A 6,911-nucleotide genomic window follows, 5' to 3' on the forward strand; every position below is an offset into this window, starting at 1 on the left:
CAGCAGGCAGCTGGAGAGCATGTTACACAGTGGCAACCTTTGCAGCAGCTGTGGCCTGGTGACAATTTGGACCTGCTGTCTCATTCGTGACCTGCTAGGTCCTAGGAAGTTCTTGCAGAACGAAGCTTCCCAATATTTGGAAAGTACATATTTGAAGCTTTATCATCTGCAAGACTGGTAGATGCCACTTTCTCAGAGCTGTGAAAGGAGGAAGGAACGCTCAACTGTGATAGATTTAATATGACCCAGCCAAACACATTTCTAGAATCGCAAACATCCAGAACTAAATACTGATGAAAATGAGAAATATGTATCTGAAGTTGTAACAGGAGACTTTACACACAAGTTAGGTACTCCAGATACTACCTTTTAGGTAATTTTTTTTTTTTTTTGCTTGAGCAGAGAGATAATTTTTCAGTTACTTAAAAAAAAAAAAGCAAACCAACATTTTTGTGCATTAAAAAAATGCAGAAAAATCTTTCTTATCTTGAAAACTTTTCCCCAGAAAGATTTTTTTTTTCCCTTGAAAGCTCGTTTGTGATTCAGTATATCAGCATTCTTGTTTAAAACATCATCCCTTTGAAAGGTATTCTTATTTTTCCCCAGAAGTTGCACCTTTTTAATTTGCCCCCTGAATTTTTCATTTGTTCTATCAGTTTTTTCAAATGATAGTACAGCTATTTACAGTAATTATATTATATTTGTTGTTTAGTTACCACTGACGAGTTTTGCATTGACAGCCTTCAACCACTGGAATGTCTTTATTCAGCATGCAGAACTTGCTGAAATATATACTGGGGCTCTGGAAGACAGTTTCTTCTTGGAGCACCACGAAAGACTTTGCCATGGAGATGAAAGAAAAAGCCTCCAAGAAAAAAATAAATGCCTAGGGAAATGTTAATTGCTGATATCCTCATACGTTCCCATGTTTTCAGATACTGGGCAACTGTGATTGTTCTTGCATGCAGAAAACTCATTACCTGCTTTTTCCTCTTACAAACAAGCTGGAACGGTATAGCATGTAATGTTTAAATGGCATACAGAATTGCACCAAACTGTTGTGTGGACTATTTTATTTATAGAGAAAAGTCAAAAAAACTTGCCTTAATGTTGGCCTGCTGTCCTTGACAAAGAATTTGAGAACCCAAAATATTTTGGACTGAAGATTTTGGTGGAAAAGCAGAATGTCCATGTAGATGTACAGGAGACAAGTAGCAGCTCAGTCCTGCGTTGTCTCCTTCTTGTGGAGTCCTGATGGCTTTCTTCTATTCCTCCTACATCTGCTGGAAGTGACCCTATTCATTTTTTTCTCATCCTTCTGGAGATATTATTGTGACCCACCTTACCTTTTTTTTTTTTTTTTTAGCTTGTTTAAGCAGTACTCCTATTTCTCTACCTAACCGAAACATAAATAAAACACTCTTAACGCCTCTGTAGCAGGGATAAATTATTCTACAGTGAACTAAGATTTCCTGAAGGAAGAATCTGATCTATAGTGCCTGACACCTTTTAAAAGAAAAGAAGGCAAATGCAGAAAGGTTCTCACAGACCATCAGGAAAATGTGCTGAAGATCTAAGTGAAGAATAAGCCGAAGTAAATGAAGGCATAAAAGAAATAAACTCCATAAATGACAGCAGCCAGTTCCAGCCATCCAAATCCCTTCCCTGCAGCGCTGTCAGCCCAAATCGGATGCATACATCTAAGAAGAGGTGTCATTCAATTTTGTCTTGCGATTCTCTCATCAACTCCTCATTGTGTAAATACCAAACTGTCAAGCTGGAGGGTGGCAAGTGGGAAATCTAAAGAAAGAAATCTTCGATTTTGCAACGGTTTGAGTATTTTATGTTTTCCAGAAAGTGTTTTTAACATCCTGGATACCTGTTTGACTCTTGCCTTCGTGATGCAATTAAGTTTGTCTATTGCAGTGTTTCTCTAGATACTTTATTATTGTCTTTTAAAATATGATAGATTAAAGCTTTACTTCAGATTACTCTCTTGAAAAACGTGTTTTACTCCAAGTTACAGTATCTTCATATTCTGTTTTGTAGTGGACTAATGCTATTTAATCCAATGGACAGAAGCTGACTTCAAGGCTGTAGGTACTTATTAACAGAGCTACAAAATTGCCATGGAAACAAATGAGAAGAAGGGCTTTGGAGACTTCTACATAATTACTATCAGTTTAGTTTTGTGTGCATAGAAATATTGATCTCCAAATACTGTTATTTTTCCTTAAATGATCTCAAATCTAAAAAAGTTGCATTTATATTTACTTAGGAAAATATATAGAATGTATCTTGCACCTTCTGGTTTCTCCCTGCAAAATTTCTGTCACAGTGGATAAAAATCTATGGTTGATGCAATCTTCTTTTCTGCAGAAGGCAGAAAAATGAGCTAATGCATCATTGCTATTAACGCTAAGTGAGTCTATTTCCCTGCTCTGAAAACATGTAACATGTTCTGGTTTTCTGTTTTCATTTGGTTTTGATTTTTAATGCTATTCCTCTGAGCTATTTTCTGCAAACTGCTTAATTTCTTACGTTACCCAGATTGTCCCCAATGAAAGGCATTCAAGATCAGTTTCTGTGCACGAACATCTACAGTACCTCTCAAAAGGCTGATGCTTCAGTAAAGTCATTTGTTAATTTTAACAAAATCTTTGGAGGTAAATTGAACCTTTTATGTGATCAAGTTGTCATTTTGCAATGAATTATTGATTGTCTAGAGCTCTATTTTAGTTTTTTCAGTTTGGGATTTTCTTTTCTAAAGAAATCAGAATGTATACATGTGGAAGGAGAATAGTAGTGTCACATTCCTTTTTTTTAAGGATTAATTATAACTACTCTTTTGTCAAAATACTTATAACTGGGAGTAAGAGAATACTGAGTACACTTCTGTGAAATTTCCCACAGGAATTGTCTGACAGTATCCGGTACCACAATTTAACATCTCTGTCTCTTTCCTCTGAGGGTTACAAGCTGAAGATGTTCTTGGGTTCCTTCGATTTCTGATGCAGTTGCAGACTTGTATGCTCCCAGTTTAGCCAAAAGAGTATAGAGCAGATGAATACCTGAGCACTACAGCTGTAAAGCTGTAATCATCTTTGCACTTTTCAGAATGATTGAATGAAAAGAAGAGGGTGCCAAGCAAGCAGGAAAAGAGGGGGCTTTAGGATTCCCTACCCTTTATAGTCAGGTAAGTGAATAGATGATTTTTTCTTGCATTACTCTCCCTGGCCTGGCACTCTGCCTCCGCTCTCAAGAATTTTCTGTGCTCAGCAGCTATCTCTGGCAGTGTTAACGCCCCCGTGAGTTTCCTGTAGATAAATACAAAAGCATGTACAGGATAAGCAGTATGCCAAGTAGCCTGGCCTCTCGGCAAAGCATTTTATTTCCTCCCTCCCTTCCTTCCTCCCTGCTGCAGTTCTGTTTACTTCTTTCCAGCAGCCCCCAGGCACGTGAATCCTTAGCAGAGAGATGATTTCATATGTGGAAGGAAGACATAGGCCTGCTGCAATTTTCTCTGTACAGCAACCCCATAGAGAATAGAGGAATGTGTACATGAGACAACCTTTAAGTAATTCTAAGACTGAGTTCACCTTAACAGTTATGTAAGGAGTTAAACAGATGAGATTGAAGCAGATACTAAGGTTATTCGTGTAATTAATGTCACTCTGCTGATACCTAAGAAATCATAATCCCTGCCCAAGAAATTTCTAAGAGTGAAATCAATAGGCTCCTCCAGCAAGCCCTTAAAAAAGTGGGAAATTAATAGAATAGAATAGTTTAGTTCCAGTTGGCAGGGACCTATAACCATCATCTAATCCGACTGCCTGACCACTCCAGGGCTGACCAAAAGTCCAAATGCCTCTTAAACGCTGACAGGCTTGGGGCATCGACCACCTCTCTAGGAAGCTTGTTCCGGTGTTCGACCACCCTCTTGGTAAAGAAATGCTTCCTAACATCTCATCTGAACCTCCCCTGATGCAGCTTTGAACAATTCCCACGTGTCCTGCTGCTGGATCCCAGGGAGAAGAGATCAGCAGCTCCCTCTCCCCTTCCCCTCCTCAGGAAGCTGTAGAGAGCAACGAGGTCGCCCCTCAGCCTCCTTTTCTCCAAACTAGACAAACCCAGGGTTCTCAGCTGCTCCTAATAGGACATTCCTTCCAGCCCTTTCACCAGCTTTGTTGTCCTCCTCTGGATGCATTCAAGGACCTTCACATCCTTCTTAAACTGTGGGGCCCAGAACTGCACACAGAATGACACACGATACTCCTTTGGCTTTTCTGGAGCTTTTGGGAGCTGCCAATTTTGGCTAGGGAATCTTAAGCCTTCCAGCTGTGAACCAGAACTAACACTACTGCTAAACCATCTCTGTAAAATTCCTTGATATGAGGAATAGGTTTTAAATATTTCATTTTTATGAGGAAATTAGTTTAAATGGGCAAAAGCAGAAAATTCTTCCCTGATGATGTAATTACATGCAATTTCAAAACTGCCATGTATTCGTCATCGTTCTGAAATTCCTAAAAATGACTAAAAGTAGATCCGTGTGCCTTGACCTTTCAGATCAAGATAAAGTGATTAGATGTTAACAGTTCAACACTCAATACTTTTAGCCTTTTAATTGAGAGCACCATGCAGTATGATTTAATGAACCTCTTTCCAATGCCTGTAAGCTATCTATAGTCTGTAAGCCAGAGTTTGCAAGGGAGTATGTACAAGCGGCCTGAGAAAGATGTTCATTGCTGTGTACGTACCAGGTCATATCACAGGAAACAAGGCTGCGCTACTGCTTTCATTTATTTATCAGTCTTTGATCTTGCATTTGGGCAGAAAAGAGAGAAAAACATTTCCAGTGGAACAAAATTAGATGAATAAACCTGAGTTTATTATGTCACCTAAGCCACTTGTATGGCTGCTCCTCCATTCCTACATGCTTATGACTCTCTCCAGAATATTGTTACTCATGCAGCATTGCAACTGGCCATCATTCCTTTTCCACACGCAAGTACAACCAAGTGTTTGCTCCAGCTTTCTCTAGAGGTGATCAGACTTCACCTGCAGAACACAGACCAGTGGGACATTTTTAAATGTTTCTGTCCTAATTTCGGCTGGGATAGAGTTAATTTTCGTCCAGCAGCTGGCATAGTGCTGTGTTTTGGATTTAGCTTGAGAATAATGTGATAACACACCGATGGTTTAGTTGTTGCTAAGTAGTGTTTATACTAAGTCAAGGACTTTTCCGCTTCCCATACTCTGCCAGCAAGGAGGTGCACAAGAAGCTGGGAGGGGGCACAGCCAGGACAGCTGACCCAAACTGGCCACAGGGACATTCCATACCATGTGACGTCATGCTCAGTACATAAACTGGGGGGAGTTGGGCGGGGGGCAGCGATTGCTGCTCAGGAACTGGCTGGGCATCAGTCGGCGGGTGGTGAGCAATTGCATCATACATCACTTGCTTTTTATATTCTTCTATTATTATTATTATTACTATTTTACTTTATTTCAATTATTAAACTGTTCTTATCTCAGACCACGAGTTTTCTCACTTTTACCCTTCCGATTCTCTCCCCCATCCCACCGAGGGGGGAGTGAGCGAGCAGCTGTGTGGTGCTCAGTTGCCAGCTGAGGTTAAACCACAGCAGTCTCAAATCAATCAGAGCAATAGTTTCTGAGAGAGAGTTGGACCTTGAAGGAGATGGTGCTCAGCCTCACCTGGGAGTGAGCTTACTCCTGCTTGCTGGAGAAAAGGAAAAATGTTAAGGGTCACAGGCCTAAGAGTATTTGAAAGCTGCCAGAGGTCATTCAGGAGACCTGAGAGAAATTGGTTGTATTTTGTTAAACTGAAAAGACATATAGGAAAGAGTTAGGTTCAGTGACTCTGGAGTTTCAGGTTCAAGACGTGGGAATGAGACCAAAGTAAGCAGTTGCATCCCGGAAGGAAATCCTCTCCAGATGCCGGATAACATCTCTGAATCAAGAATGCGAGGCAGCTAGGAGGAAATCTGGATCTGATGTGTGCTGGGAGGCCAAGCTTCCCCAGAGGAAGAGTAATTGAGGAAACAGCACTCCATTGTCTAAAATCTGTTAAGGAGGTGTTAGCAGAAGGACCTGGAGCCAAACTCAGTAAGCCCTGCTTTAAAGTGACGCTGGGGGCTCACTGAAATCCAAATAGGGGTACTCACCATACCCTTGGCTCAGCATCGACAGGAAAATGAAAAAAAAGTATATATAAAGCCAAACCTAATCTAAAAAAATCCTGACAAAGTGTGTAATCTCTCCCTTCCTCTAAGTGTCGCTCCTGCCCCAAGCATTTCCTAGCAAATGACAGGCATGGAAACAGCTTTTTCTGAAAAGGAGCTGGTCATGGAGTTAAGTTTGTGCAGGTTGTATGTGCTTACCAGAGACCAACAGGAATCCTATGTACTTTTTAAAAAAATAATAATAAAAAAGGTAACACGTTAGTATTGCTTCATGATTCCAAGCCAGTTCTTTTAAAGCAGTTTTATGATGTTTGGCTGTAGAGCTATATTTTTTAACCTTTAAAGCTTAGCCAGATAATTATGCAAGAATTACCAGGGGAAGAGGAAGGAATAATGAGTTTTCTATCCTAAAGAATGCAGATGGTGTTTTCAAGTTTAAAGATTTAAAAAAAAAAAAATTAGATTTTTAAGGTTTCTGTGTTCAGGGTAGTCCCTTTCTGATGCTTGGCAGTTGATTCAAAGTGAAGCACGAATTTTATCCTGCACACTGAATAAAAAATAAATTACTTCCTTATTCCCTCTTGGTTGTTACTATACACTGTATTTCTCTATGTCGTGGTTTAACCGGGCGGGCAGCTAAACACCACACAGCCGTTCACTCACACCCCACCCCCAGTGGGATGGCGGAGAGAATTGGGGAGA

This window comes from Pygoscelis adeliae, unplaced genomic scaffold (assembly GCF_000699105.1).
Source record: "Pygoscelis adeliae isolate BGI_AS28 unplaced genomic scaffold, ASM69910v1 Scaffold110, whole genome shotgun sequence".
Classification (NCBI taxonomy): domain Eukaryota; kingdom Metazoa; phylum Chordata; class Aves; order Sphenisciformes; family Spheniscidae; genus Pygoscelis; species Pygoscelis adeliae.